We start from the raw sequence: 15626 nt of genomic DNA on the forward strand, positions 1-15626 counted from the left end.
CCAAACTGTCCATTAAATCCAGCCATCCAGTCCCAGTCATGGAGACAACCAGCAAGGGGGAGCCCCCGCACACCCATGCCTGCGGCCCACTGCGTTGAGGAGGAAGAACATTGGGGCGTCCTGCACGAGGCTGATCCAATACAAGCAGATAACCGGGACAACAGGCAACAACATAGGCAGACGTTCCGGGTTAATGGAACGGTAGCCAATGGCTTACGTGATAGCGGCGCTACCATGACCCTACTACAGAAGAACCTCATCCCAGAGAGCCAACACACCAGAGACACTGTAGCCGTAAGAGTAGCGGGAGGTACCATCTTCCGGCTACCCGTGGCTCGTGTTCACCTGGATTGGGGGTTGGTTCGGGACACATGAATGTGGGGGTGATGAAGGACTTGCCTGCGGATGTACTACTGGGGAATGATTTGGCCCCCCTCCTTTCTGCTTACACCCCGATGGGCCCCGATGAAGTCAACCCTGTGACTACACGTGCACAGACACGTACTGCTGGAACCAGCCCGCTTGCTGCAGAGACCCAGGTGAGACTATCCTCCCCGACACGTACCTTAGATCAGGCGCGCCTAGGCTGGGATACCCCAGAAGCATTCGGGAGGGAAACTCCGGAGGACCCGACCTTACACAAGTATAGGGCTAAGGCAGATACTCAGGAAAGGGGAATAGATGGGGAGCTGTTTGAATGGGATGGGGATAGACTGTATAGGATCCCTAAGCCATCTCAGAGAAGTAAGGCCCCTTCGCAGAAACGACAGCTGGTGGTACCTAAGAAATACCAGCTGGAGATTCTGCGAATCGGGCATGATGTGCCACTAGCAGGACATCTAGGGTTCCGTCGCACGGCCCATAGGATCACACAGAATTTCTTCTGGCCCAATTTTAGCCAGGATGTGTGACAATACTGCAAAACGTGTGACACATGTCAACGGATAAGGAAGAGGGGGGACCACCCTAAGGCTAAACTCATGTCCATGCCTATTATTGGGGAGCCCTTTTACCGCATAGCAGTTGACATTGTGGGTCCCCTGGCCCGGCCTAGTTCATCCAGAAAGAAGTATATTCTCACCGTGGTGGACTACGCCACCCGTTACCCAGAGACAGTAGCTATGTCCAACATTGAAGCAGAGACAGTAGCTGATGCCCTGGTTAAGATTTTTACCAGAGTGGGGTTCCCTAAGGAGATTCTCTCTGACCAGGGAACCCAGTTTACCGTGGTACTCACCCGGCAGTTGTGGAAGGTGTGCAATATTAAGCCCTTACTGAGCTCCCCCTACCACCCCCAGACTAATGGTCTCTGCGAACGCTTTAACGGGACCCTCAAGCAAATGCTGAGGACCTTTTCAGACTCTTGCAGAGACTGGGAGAGATTCCTGCCTCACCTGTTATTTGCGTACAGAGGGGTACCCCAGGAATCTACTGGGTTCTCGCCCTTCGAGTTGCTCTATGGGAGAAGGGTCCGCGGACCCCTCAATCTCATCAGAGGACACTGGGAGGGAGAGACAGAGCAAGAAGGGACCCCCATAGTACCCTATGTTCTGGAACTCAGGGACCGCATGGAGCAACTGTCTCTGATGGTAAGAGAGAATCTCCAGGCGGTCCAGGGAAGACAGAAGAGATGGTACGACCGGGGGGCCCGACAGCGGGTCTTCCAGGTTGGGCAGAAGGTCTTAGTGCTCAAGCCTGTGAAGACCGACAAGATGCAGGCATCTTGGCAGGGCCCGTATAAAGTAGTAGCCCAGGTATGTGATACTACCTATGTCATTGCCAGCTGTGCAGATGAAAGAATCCAGCGAACCTTTCATGTGAACATGCTGAAGGAGTATCAGGAACGGCAGGAGGATGTTGCTGCAGTATGTGCCCCTGCTGCGGATGACTCAGAAGGTTTACCCCTCCCTGACTTACTAGAGAGAGAGCCCCAGACTGACCTCATTAGCCTTGTACAGCTAGGAGACCGGTTAAGCCCCACAAAAAGGAACAGGCTAAGCGGCTTCTGTGGGAGAAACGGGTGATGTTCTCCCAAAAACCGGGCTATACGACCCTGGCTGTACATAAGGTAGAGACCCCTGGACAAGCACCCCTCCGCCAGCCCCCCTACTGTATCCCTGAAGCAGTCCGAGAGGAAATGCGGAAGGAGATACAGGAGATGATTCAGTTAGGAGTCATTGAGCCTTCTGACAGCCCTTGGGCCTCGCCTGTATTCCTGGTGCCTAAGAAAGACTGGACTACCCGGTTCTGCGTGGACTACAGGCGACTCAACGAGAAGACCACCACCGATGCCTTCCCGATGCCCAGGGTAGACGAACTACTAGATCGTATAGCCAGGGGACGTTATTTAACTACAATAGACCTGTGTAAAGGTTATTGGCAGATCCCCCTGGCCAAGGATGCTATCCTCAAGTCGGCATTTGTAACCCCATTTGGCCTGTACCAGTCTAAGGTCATGCCATTTGGAATGAAAAATGCCCCGGCGACCTTCCAACGTATGGTGGATAGGCTCCTCGATGGCTTCCAGGATTTAGCATGTGCATATCTGGATGACATTGCGATCTACAGTGGGCCTTGGGAGGAGCACCTGGTTCACGTAGGAGTGGTTCCGGACAAAATTCGGGCCGCAGGCCTGACCTTGAAACCAGACAATTGCCATCTAGGGATGGCGGAGGTGCAGTACCTGGGACACCGAGTGGGGTGTGGGAACCAGAGACCCGAGCCAGCCAAGGTAGAGGCAGTAGCTAACTGGCCCACGCCCCGTACTAAGACCCAGGTATTGGCCTTCTTGGGAACTGCAGGGTACTACCGACGTTTTGTCCCTAATTATAGTGCTATCGCCAAACCCCTGACTGACCTGACGAAAAAGAATTTACCTAGGCAAGTCCTCTGGTCTCCAGCTTGTGAATCCGCATTTCTAGCCCTCAAGCAAGCACTTGTAAATGCCCCTGTCTTGGCCGCCCCAGTACCTAACAAACGTTTTCTTGTCCACACGGATGCTTCCATGTTTGGACTGGGGGCGGTGCTGAGCCAAGTTGGGGAGGATGGAGGAGAACACCCTGTCGCATACCTGAGTAGAAAACTATTACCCCGGGAAGTGAGCTATGCGGCAGTGGAGAAGGAGTGTTTGGCCCTGGTCTGGGCCCTTAAAAAGCTGAACCCTTACTTATACGGACAGGAATTTTCACTGGTCACCGACCACAACCCATTGGTCTGGCTTAACCGGGTCTCTGGAGATAATGGCAGGTTGCTGCGGTGGAGCTTAGCCCTACAACCTTACAACTTCACCATCAGCTACCGACCCGGTAAGCAAAACGGCAATGCTGATGGGTTGTCCCGGCAAACCGACGCCCTCCCGGGCTCCTAGTGCAATGTTGATGGGTTATCCAGTATTGGAAGAATGGACCCATGGACGAACTGCGGAGTCAACCCGTCTGGGGTCCCCTCCTCTGTTAGTCCCCTGCCGAAAGGGGAGATGTGTGACAGTGGGGTCACTTTGGACACAGGGTGAATAAAAGAAACCCCCGATATGGTCTGTGATAGCCATATTCAAGGCTGTATATACATTGTATATAGATTGGATGTATACTGTATATGGGGGTTAAGTATCATTGCTGTGAGGAATTAAGTTGTTTTGCATTTCTATTGTTCATTTAAGTCTGTCCTTGTGTGTATTGTAAAGTGCCAGACAGACTGGCTGCCAACCCTTTGTGAAAAGATGTGTATTGGGTGGGATCGTTTGAAGCCTAGCAGACGTCAGGATGAGGTGTTGAGTCTTGGGATGTGTGGGTGGAGCTGGGCCCTTGTTCATGTTAAAGCATGTGCCTTGAATTGTGTATAAAGTTACAATGTTTCTCAATAATAAAGGCATTCCTACTACAGAAGAGACAGAGTGCGTCTCATCTTCTTCCAGAGGGGTCGGTTCCTATAGGAAAGGGTCATTTAGCTGTGGATATTGGTAGCGAGTGGATGTGTGTCTAGGAGAGGGAACATCGTAAATGGTGTTAACCCCCAGTAATATTAGGGGTGCCGTTACAGGGAGCACTGGGAGTGGAGAGCAACAGGTGGGATAGCACTGGGAGGAGTGGAGAGCACTGGGGGGAACAGGGGGGATAGCACTGGGGGGAAGAACAGGGGGATAGCACTGGGGGGAAGAACAGGGGGGAGAGCACTGGGGGGAAGAACAGGGGGGAGAGCACTGGGGGAGGGGAGAGAACTGGGAGGAGTGGAGAGCAACTGGGAGAGAGCACTGGGGGGAACAGGGGGGAGAGCACTGGGGGAGAGCACTGGGAGGAGTGGAGAGCAATGGGGGGAGCACTGGGGGTAAGAACAGGGGGGAGAGCACTGGGGGGGAACAGGGAAGAGAGCACTGGGAGTGGAGAGCAATGGGGGGAGACCATTGGGGGGGGCAGGGGAGAGCACTGGGGGGGAGAGCACTGGGGGGGAACAGGGGGGAGAGCACTGGAAGGAGTGGAGAGCACTGGGATGGTGGCTATAGAAGGATGGGGAGAGCTTGAGAGTTGGGGGGGCAGCAAGAACAGGGGGGAGAGAACTGTGGGGGGGGTAGGAGAGTGTGGTGGTGGAGGAGAACACTGGGGGGGGGGCAGGAGAGTGTGGTGGTGGAGGAGAGCACTGGGGGGGCAGGGAACACAACGTGAACTGGGGAAAGTAAAATAAGTTGGATAGGAGAATCGACAGGGGGGCCCCCTGCATCCCCCACCCCGCCGATCCTCCTATCCAGGCACTGTGGCACACAGGGCGGGCTGTACCTGCAACATCTCTATGGATCACAGCGCTGGCTGGCTCTGTGTTTGGTAGCCGCTCTGTATCATGGCCCCGCCCCCTCAGACCTGTGATAGGCGGAAAGTTGATTCTATCTACTATCACATGAGCCGGTCTGAGGGAGCGGGGCCATGTTACAGATCGGCCACTGAACACAGAGCTAGCCAGCGCTGTGATCCGCAGGAGAGAGTGGAGGATGCAGCCGCAACTAAAAGTGGCCCCAGGCAGGCGACCTACCGGGAAATCTCCAGGTATACCAGTCCGGCCCTGGCTACAGTTCTATTCATTATAAGACTTTTTTGAACATACTGACAGAACCATTTAAAAAAGCCTTCAACTCTCTGGCTAACACTCGATCGGTGCCCACAGACCTTCTCACCGCACACATTATGGTTCTTCACAAACCCAACAAGGACACCACAGAGTGCTCCAGCTACAGGCCTATTTCTTTACTGAACATGGACCTGAAGTTGCTAGCTAAAATCCTGGATAATATGCTAAGGCCGCACCTAGACGCCATCATAGGTCCTGAACAAGTAGGCTTTATACCAGGCAGGTAGGGATGAGCCGAACACCCCCGGTTCGGTTCGCACCAGAACTTTCGAACGGACCCCAAATTCGTATGAACGTTAGAACCCCATTGAAGTCTATGGGACTCGAACTTTCGAAATTAAAAGTGCTAATTTTAACAGCTAATATGCAAGATACTGTCCTAAAAAGGGTTTGGGGACCTGGCTCCTGCCCCAGGGGACATGGGTCAATGCAAAAAAAAGTTTTAAAAACAGTAGTTTTGGTGGGAGCACTGATTTTAATGACGTTAAAGTGAAAAAAAAAGTGAAATATTCCTTTAAATATCGTGCCTGGGGGGTGTCTGTAGTATGCCTGTGAAGTGCCACGTGTTTCCCGTGTTTAGAACAGTCCCTGCACAAAATGACATTTAACGGAAATAACGTCATTTAAAACTGCTTGCAGTTTTAATGTTATATCTGGTTCCTGCAATATGGTTGAAAATCATTGAGAAAAATGGCATGGGTAGCCCTCCCTAGCCATTACCAGCCCATTTGGGTCTTGTATGGATATTAAGGGGAACCCCGTACCCATATTAAAAAAAGGAAATACGTGTGGCCCCCAGGCCCTATATACTCAGAACAGCAGTATACAGGCGGTGCAAACAAGACAGGGACTGTGTAGGTTTGTTGTGTTAAGTTAAATCTGTTTGTAATTTTCAACTGTAGCTCCAGTCAAAAAAACTATTTTTAAGCTTTTTGGAAAACATAGGGAAGGGTTATCACCCCTGTATAATTTGTTTTGCTGTCCGTCTTTTTTCATCTCACTTGCTGTTGTCTCCTTCCATTTGCAAGTAGGAGATGTTTGTAAGTTGGATGTTTGAAAGTAGGGGCCTGCCCTATATGCTCTGCAGAAATGGCGGAACAAGGTGTTGGTTTTGCCAAAACATTGCAAGCCCTCAAAGTGACTCTTGGTGGGCGCTGGAGCACCCTGCTGTGAACGATTATATCAAGAATTGTAATTACATGCCATTGTTGAACAGTGGTAGAAAAATTGTGCCTTAGGCACTGGTGCTGGTGCCACCACACTGCAACCTCTCCCATATACTCTAGTTGTAGCGCAGGAATTAGCCCTGCTGCAAAGCATTGCATCAAAAATTTTAATTAAACGCCCCTGTTAAACAGGGGCAGAAAAATTGGGCTGATGGCATCACCCAGAACCAGAAATGTTCTTCCAACATATCAGCGGAGGAGGAAGAGGATAGACAATCCACATAACAGGACAGTCACTCAGCATAGGCAGTCTTGAAGGGATGTGATATTTCAAAAAAAATTATTTGGTTACATCACCTTCAGGTGCTTGGTAGCTGTGGGTGATCCAAGACTGATTCATCTTGATGAAGGTCAGTCGATCAACTGATTCGGTGGACAGGCGCACCCTGTGATCGGTAACAAAGCCACCAGCAGCACTGAAGGTGCGTACCGAAAGAATGCTGGATGCAGGACAGGCCAGTAGCTAAATTGCATACTGTGCAAGCTCTGGCCAGTGATCCATCTTCAAGACCCAGTAAGCCAGAGGATTTTCGGTGGGAAAGGTGTCCAAGTCTGACCTTGCCCCTAGGTATTCCTGCACCATGTAAATCAGACGCTGGCGATGGTTGCTGTAACCGATCATACCTTGGGGCTGCGGACTAAAAAATTGTCTGAAAGCATCGTTCAGACGGCCACCTTCTCCACCGCTCCTTCTGACCGATGCCTCAGCAACACATTGTCCAGGACCAGGAGTTTGTAACCTCCCAGTCTCTGGGAATGCGTTGCACAGACCTTTCTGCAAGGCCTCCCGGAGATGCCTCATCCTCTGCTCCCTCTGCGATGGCAAGATAAGGTCGGCAACCTTACCCTTGTACCGTGGATCAAGGAGAGTGGCCAGCCAGTAATGGTCCCTCTGCTTGATCCGAAGAATACGAGGATCCTTCCGCAGGCTTTGCAGGATCAGGGAGGGCATGCAGCGTAGGTTAGCTGAGGCAATTGGTCCGGAGTCCTCTGGGTCACTAAGGACAACATGATCCGCAGCTACCTCCTCCCAGCCACGTACAAGTCCACGGGTTTCATGGGACTGTAAATCATCCCTACAAGACTGCTGCTGCTGATGCTGAGTGCCAGCCTCCACCTCCATGCTGACACAATCATCCTCCTCCTCCTCCTCATCCTCTTCCTGTGTGATGGGTGGCACAGCAGGAACACTGTCTGGATAAAGGGGGGCTTGAGAGGCAAGGAAGTCCTCCTCTTCCTGTCTCAAGTGCCCTGTCCATTATTCCACGCAGCGTATGCTCCAAGAGGTGGACAAGAGGTACAGTGTCACTGATGCATGCACTGTCACTGCTCACCATCCTTGTGGCCTCCTCAAAAGGTGACAGGACAGTTCATGCATCCCTGATCATGCCCCACTGGCGTGGTGAGAAAAAACCAAGCTCCCCTGACCCTGTCCTGGTGCCGTAGTCGCACAGGTACTCATTGATGGCCCTCTGCTGTGTGTGCAGCCGCTGCAGCATGGCCAACGTTGAGTTCCATCTGGTGGGCATGTCACATATAAGGCGGTTCTTGGGCAGGTTCAACTCCTTTTGGAGCTCAGCCAGCCGAGCACAGGCATTAAATGATCGGCGGAAATGCACACAGACTTTCCTAGCCTGCTTCAGGACATCCTGTAAGCCCGGGTACCTGCCCAAGAACCACTGCACCACCAGCTACGTGAGCTACACAGGGCACATGGGTCAGTTGTCCCTGTCGGAGGGCGGAGAGGAGGTTGGTGACATTGTCGCAAACCACCATTCCTGGCTTAAGCTGGCGTGCCGTCAACCACCTCTTGGCCTGCCCCTGCAGAGCTGACAAAACATCCGCTCCAGTGTGGCTTCTGTCCCCCAAACAAACCAGCGCAAGCACAGCATGGCATCGTTTTGCCTGCGTACTTGCATAGCCCCTGGAACGCCTACGGAGCACCGCTGGTTCTGAGGACAGAGCACTGGAAGAGGCCATGGAGGAAGAAGAAGAGGAGGGGGTGGAGGAGAGAGGTGTGTCACAACCAATAGTAGCATTTTGGAGGCGTTGTGACGGAACAACCTCCAACACTACTGCACCTTGTCCTGCATCCTTCCCAGCTGCCAGAAGAGTGACCCAATGGGCCGTGAAAGACAGGTAACGTCCCTGTCCATGCCTGCTGGACCATGAGTCAGCGGTAATATGCACCTTACCGCTGACTGCCCTGTCCAGCGAGGCAAGGACATTGCCTTCCACATGCCGATAGAGAGCCGGAATTGCCTTCCATGAGAAAAAGTGGCGTTTGGGGGACCTGCCACTGAGGAACCGCACATTGTACAAACTCACGGAAGGGGGTCGAGTCTACCAACTGAAAAGGCAGCAGTTGAAGTGCTAGCAATTTAGCCAAGCTAGCATTCAACCGCTGGGCATGTGGATGGCTGGGAGTGAACTTCTTTCACCGGTCCAGCAGCTGGGGCAGGGACATTTGCCTGCTATAATCGGACGTAGGTGTACTGCTAGCAGAGTGCCCGGAAGCACTTGGCTGTGACACACCTAATTGTACACCTTCATTCCTCTCAGAGAAGGTTTCAGAGAGGACTGAAGGTCTAGTGGGGTTGGAGATGCCAGCTGATGAGAAGCAAGGAGAGGTCCACTTTGTTCTTTGGTGTGGGTCTTTTAGGTACGCTTGCCAACGAGCTGCATGGCAGGTCAACATATGTCTGGTAAAGCATGTGGTGCCCAAGCGGCTGATGTTTTGGCCACGCGAGATATGCTTGAGACATATGTTGCAAATAGCAGCGGTGCAATCTGATGCACTCGTCTCAAAAAAGGCTCACACCAAAGAACTTTTAGAATAACGCGCAGAGGCAGCGTCCTGCAAAGGCAGAGCTCTGCGGTGTGATTCAGTCGGTGTGCTGCCCCTAAGCTGGCCCCCGGAGGGCATCCTGCCTCGTTGGACATGTGCCTCCTCCTCCTCTCTCCTACCATGCACCCATGTAGAGTCAGTGCCCTCATCATCCCCTCCCTCTTCATTGCTGGAGCAAACCTGGCAGTATGCTGCAGCTTGTGGAACATGACTGCCAGATTTCTGTCCTTCTTGAGCATCTCCTCTCTCTGCATTCACGCTACTGCCTTCCTCTAGCTGAGTATCATCATCAGAGCCTACAAAACACTGGGCATCCTCCTGGAGCATGTACCCAACACTGTGCTCAAAGAGTTCAGGAGACTCCTCAGGAGGACGTGGTGGGTCTAGGGAAGGAGTTACTGATGATGACATTGAGAGGAGGGAAGTCGACGCGTTGGCAGCTGCTTTGCTAGTACCCTGAGCCTGGGTGAGAGAGGATGAGGAGGATGAAGAGGGCTTGGTCATCCACTCTACCAAGTCGTTGGCATGTTGCGGCTCAACATGTCCAGTTGCCGAAAAGAAGGACTCTACCACGTGCTGATGATGACGATGCACCGCGTCCACGACCAGCACTGTTGTCTCTAAACACAGAGCCTGCTTGCCCTCTTATCGGCTCGCGCCTGTCTGCCTCTCCTTGCTGGCCTTCCAGACATGGTAATGGCCTGAAGGGAGTTGGGAAAACCAGCAATTGGGTAGTGTATATTGTGCTGGAGGCACACACAACATCCACTAACTCCTGCAGATGGCAGGTGGCTCAAAAATTGGCTGATAACGATCGGTGTATACTGTGTTGAAGGTACACAGAACACCCACTAACTGCTACAGATGCCAACACACTATACAAGGCCGCCGCGCTGACGGCCTTATATAGTGTGGGGTGTGTACTACACAGCCTGAGCTATGATTGGCCACAGGCATCCTGCCTGTGGCCAATCATGGCTCTCCTCGCTGTCGGCGCTGTGATTGGCCAAGCATGCGGGGTCACAGTGCATGCTTGGCCAATCATGAGCCAGCAATGAACTGTGCCATCGCAGTGCATTGTGGGGCGTGAGCGCCACACAAATTTGGTGCGAACGGCCCATAACGTTCGAAATTCACCGAACGGGCGAACAGCCGATGTTCGAGTTGAACGTATGTTCGACTCGAACACGAAGCTCATCCTACAGGCAGGGAAGAGAAAGACAACATCATAAAAGCACTCCTTCTCACACAAACATCACAATCCCGACACATGGAAAGTCTTCTCTTATCCACAGAGGTGGAGAAGGCTTTTGACAGAGTCGCCTGGGACTTCATGTTCGCAATCTGCTATCACATAGGACTTAATCCTCACATGATGGCATGGATTACAGCACAATACCAAAGACCTTCGGCAAGAATAAAAATGAATGGAACCTTAATCAGGCAAAGTAGAGATACTGAATGGCATGAGGCAGGGCTGCCCCTTGTCCCCACTGCTGTTCATTCTCTCCCTAGAACCATTCATTTATACGGTAAATAAAGACAACTCGGTGAAAGGCATTTCTCTACATGACAGGGCATACAAGATGGCAGCATGCGCAGATGACCTCCTATTCTTTGTGACAAAACCACACATCACACTTCCCAATCTTATGAAATCCTTTGCCCATTATGGATTTGCCTCCAATCTCAAAATAAACCTATCAAAATCTGAGGCCATGAACATCAACCTGTCCGAGACTAATCTAGCCAGAACCCAAGAAAATTGTCCCTTCAAATGGGAGGGATCGGCACTAAAATACCTGGGAATATGGCTGACCCCTAAATTGTCAATGACTTATGACGCAAACTTCCCACCTTTACTTCAAATGATAGAAAAGGATTTAAAACTTTGGAACGCAGGTTACTTCTCATGGTTTGGGAGGGCTGCCATTCTGAAAATGGTAATTTTGCCCAGGCTGCTATACCCTATGGGTGTTACCGATTAAAATACCTCAGAGGTTTTTTTAAAAAAAATTACACACCATACTTCTGACCTTCTTTTGGTCAAATAAAAAAACCTAGGATCAAGTACGCAATTCTGACCAGACCAAAGGAATTAGGAGGGATGGGGCTCCCTGACTTCAGGAAATACTACATAGTGTCCCATTTAACAAGAATAGTTGACTGGCACTGCCACCGGGGACCTAAAGACTGGGTAGCCTTAGAGGATGGATTAAGCTCCTACCCCCTACTTTTTTCTCCATGGAACCCGGGACTCCAAAAAGACCAAACATTAAAACAACATCCACTAATGGAAACAACACTAAATATCTACTTAGAAGTGGCAAAACACCCTACAGTGACCCCCCTACTGAGCCCCCTAACACCACTAACAGACAATCCAGACATTCCACCGGGGATTGGGAACCATTTGCTATTCTGCCCTCCTAACAACAAATCCCTGCAAGCAGGAGAATGTTTTCAAGACGGGAGACTCAAGGAATTTGTGACATTAAAAAAAAGACAGTTGCCTATCCAATTTACCGCTCTGGACATACTTCTAACTATTCACCTACGTTGGCGGTACAACCAGACAGGGAATCTTTTCCAGACAGATGACAGATCTAGAGAAGGTATGTGCGGAGGGCGCACAATAACAAAAGGTGACCCCAGTCTCCTATGCGTGGCTGCAATACGCAAACCTCAATACTGAAGACAGATTTAGAAAGGATTGGCCCACTGCACTTAAGATGACCATTATGGACAATCAATGGAAAAAGACCTGCATTCTAGCACACAAGTGCTCTATCAGCACTAAGACACAAGAAACGTCTTATAAACTACTCACTGACTGGTATGTCACGCCAGAAAAACTACATTCCCGGAATGCTCAGACCTCAAGCATATGCTGGAGATATGGGGAGGATACAGGTACACTTGTACACATCTGGTGGCACTGCCCACCCCTGGCCCCCTTTTGGTGCCAGGTCAAGGACCTTATTAAGCTGAAAACAGAAACCAAAATAGTATTACACGCTGCCTGTTGCCTTCTACACATCTCTACCTACCCACTCAAATGCTACAAAAATTTGCTAACCACGTGTGACAGAACTCACTGTCACTGTGTGTTTTGGAGGGGGCTGGGGGCTCGCCTCCTACCCACAGATTATGGCCCAGCAGAGAACGTGAGATCTGGAGGGCTATTTGCCATCTCCCACCACCTGGAGAAGATGCCACCTCCAGACATTTGTGTCCGGGGTCGCCGGTTCATCAGAACCGGGTGAGCTGGGCTACCTAAACTTATTGGCCCGGCTGGGCTAAATATATACTTTTATTCCACAAACAATGTACTTTTAGCTGATAAAGACATATACAAGATGGCGGTATTCCCAAAGCGTGGGGCTACGAGACCTGGGGACAAAATGGCATTGAGATAATGTAATGTAATGCTACATCCCTTCTCCCCCATCCCCCTCTCAGCAGGGGATGGGTAAGGAGGGGCTGCCTGCTCATCATAATCCCTTCATGTGTTTAAACTGTAGTTTCTGTTTCAATGTACAAGTGTTGAGTTCCCATTGGTTCTTGCTTGTCCCCTACCCCCTCTATGACAAGGCTAAGAGGAGTGTCCCTAACTGTGTTTAAAGAAAAGCCCGGCGCCGCAGGGGTTAACAAAACCCTGTAGGCAGAGGGCTGGCATGACTGTGTGAACAGTGCATGTCAGCCCTGCATGATAGGGGGCGGGGGATTGGCCGAAGGGAGTAGGGGGTGGGGTACTCAGTGCAGAGAAGCTGATCCCACCCCCTCCACGAGGCAGCATTCAAGAAAAAAGTTCCCCACCCCCCCTCCCTAAGCTTGGGTTGTATATGTCGGGGTGTGATTTTTCTGTGTTGTGTGTTTGTGTTTTTCTCTTTCAGGGCTTGAACATGGACTGTCGTGGCAGTGGCTGGTGTTTGGTCTTTGTGGGTGAGGAAGAGAGTTCTGAATGAAGAGTCAGGATCTGTCGGTAATACGGGTCCTGTGGGTGGTACTCCAGTTACCGGAGGTTATCTGGTAATTGGTTATGGGGGCATTGCGGTAGGTGGGCGTCTCTGAGTCAGCCTGTTGGCTTGAGGCCCAATAACCCACGTCAGAGAGACCGCAGTGTCATAATCTTTGGATATAACCTGAGGGTTATTGGTGTACTTGCAAAGACCAACACTAGGGGGAGCTGATGTTTTCATCATAACTGATGTTGTTATTGTTCTGTTACTGTTTTTATCATGGTTTATGTTATTTAAAGTTATATATTTTTGGATATTTTATACAGTTTGTTTAATAAATTAATGGCTGCTACAGCCTATTTTACTCCAATAAGTGGTATGGTCTTATTTATTATATAATGGGGAGGTAAGTGGAGTATAGGTTGTTAGCAAAATGCATATATGTTATACACTAGTCAAGGTGTATGTTTTGTATTTAATAAACAGTTTATGCTCTGCATGTTTAACCCTCAACACCTGTGTGTCTTGTCTGGTGATTGAGGGGTTAAGGGCTGGTTATGGGGAATCTGCAGGCTGCGGGTGGGTTTGGAGGACAGGAGACACAGGTCTGGTGAGATGCCCAGCAGGGTATCTGAGATCCGTCACACCAAGCATGTGCTGAATGCTGCTAAGGTGCTGATCCCGACCCGCTGGAGAACCACAAGAGCGCCCTCTATAGCGGACTGGCTGACTCGAGTGTCAGAAATCTGTGAAATGGAAGACACTCAAGCCCAGGCTTCCGACAGGGTGGACAGGTTTCATGAAACCCGGTCACTCTGGTTTGAGTTCCATTATTCTGAACATACTATGATCTGCGGTCAGGCTGAAAATGTATATCTCCTCACACATAAATGGCAAATAGCCACACCAACAGACGTCTGATCAAACCAAGCTAAATGTGTAATCCTACGTTCAGAGAAATAGTTGAGTTAATGAAGCAGAATAAGAATGTAACCCACACATTTCCAAACACAACAATCAACTAACAAAACCTACCCAAAAACGTCCCTAATCCTTATGCCCTGTACACATGACCGGTTATCCCATCAGAATAAACTCTGAAGGCTTTTCTGATGGAATTCCGCTCAAGCTGTCTTGCATGCACACGGTCACACCAAATTACAACTGTCAAGAAAGAGTTGACATACAACACATTCAACCGCACTATAAAAAGGAAGTTCAATAGCCACAGACGAGCATTAGACATTTTTTCCGTCAGAAAAGTTTAGAACATCACTCGCTGGTATACATCACTCGTTGGTATGGGGTATGCTTTACAGGGTAATATCTGGCTTTGCAGTTTAAAGCTTTTTTTTTTTCTGCAAGTTGTAACCACTTGGGACAATCTCGCAGCCGTTATCCCAGAGAGGTCCGTTTAGATCATGAGATTTTAATTCTGTTATGGCTTATCCCCCTCTTTTTTATTTCAAATTATAGTGCATAAATATATAGAATTTTTTTCTAGTTGGTCTGTATGGTAATCATGATGGCCGGTACTCTTATATCATTTTGTATAACCCTTACCTGCTAATATACTTTTGTTAGGGTGAGCGGATATGCAGGGAATTTACTGTTATAATATAAGGGGTGTTCTGTCCTCACAATGTGATCAAAGTACAAGGCTTGGCAGACGGCTAACAGCTTCCCAATAAAGACTCAGGAGGAAGGGAGAATAGTTCTCATCTTTACTGAGAATACGTTTTGTGTAAAACTGCAAAACACAAATGATAAAAATCTGCAATAGCATTTAACATTCCATCACAAATAGAAATAGTAAGAGGCACGCTACAATAGTGATAAGGCGCTCGCTAGCAGAAATGTGCCGAGCCGAGTGACCTTCTGACACAAACATCCACCAAACACACAGATACAATGTAGTTGTGTTAGTAGAACTTATACTAACTAATTCCAAACTAATGACTGCTTACTTACAGACTTATGCTTCCAAGGCCAGTATTAAGAATAGTGGAGGTCTTCAGCAACCTTCCTTCACTAGAAAGAAATGTAATATGACTGCTGGGCAGGAAGTGGGCGGGATATACAGTTCCTGTTAGTAATGGATGTCAATTTAAAGCAAAAGTGCGATCAGTAAATATATACCTTATACTGATCAGAACACTCCCCACCTGCCATAATGAACGTTATACCGCTATGTTTCCTTTTTAACCACTTCAATACCGGGCACTTAAAGCGGAGGTCCACCCTAAAATACACTCCCAGGGCTATGTGATCCCCCCTTCCCTAAATGTTAGGTAACCCCCTTACCTTCCAGCTGTCTTCTTTAGTTTTTTTCTATTTGAAATTTCCTGCCACAGTGAATTGCGGAAAGGGGAGGAGCCGATGCGGAAAGGGGCGGGGCTTAATCGGCAGGTCACTTGTTCCGGGTCTGCCGCATGGGCTCCTGGGACCTTTTTTTTTTTCCCAGGAGTCTGTGGT

General features: G+C 49.8%; 1 protein-coding gene across 6 annotated transcripts in view; it reads right to left on the reverse strand.

Moving 5' to 3' along the window:
• LOC143963517 (NACHT, LRR and PYD domains-containing protein 3-like) overlaps positions 1-15216 on the reverse strand; it is a 156632-nt gene extending 141416 nt beyond the window's left edge. The window contains exons 1-2 of one of the 6 annotated variants that reach the window (XM_077473177.1): positions 15123-15182; positions 14715-14901 (exon numbers count right to left, since the gene is read on the reverse strand). The gene's annotated coding sequence lies outside the window, so the exon portion shown is untranslated. Of the gene's footprint in view, positions 1-12019; positions 12040-14714; positions 14902-15122 lie in introns of those variants that run through there. The other 5 variants (XM_077473178.1, XM_077473174.1, XM_077473175.1 and 2 more) reach the window with 5 other exon arrangements.
• Between the last annotated feature and the right edge of the window lie 410 nt (positions 15217-15626).

This window comes from Lithobates pipiens, unplaced genomic scaffold, assembly GCF_037356315.1.
Source record: "Lithobates pipiens isolate NorthernLeopardFrog02 unplaced genomic scaffold, aLitPip1_a1.2 Scaffold_8, whole genome shotgun sequence".
Taxonomy (NCBI): Eukaryota; Metazoa; Chordata; class Amphibia; order Anura; family Ranidae; genus Lithobates; species Lithobates pipiens.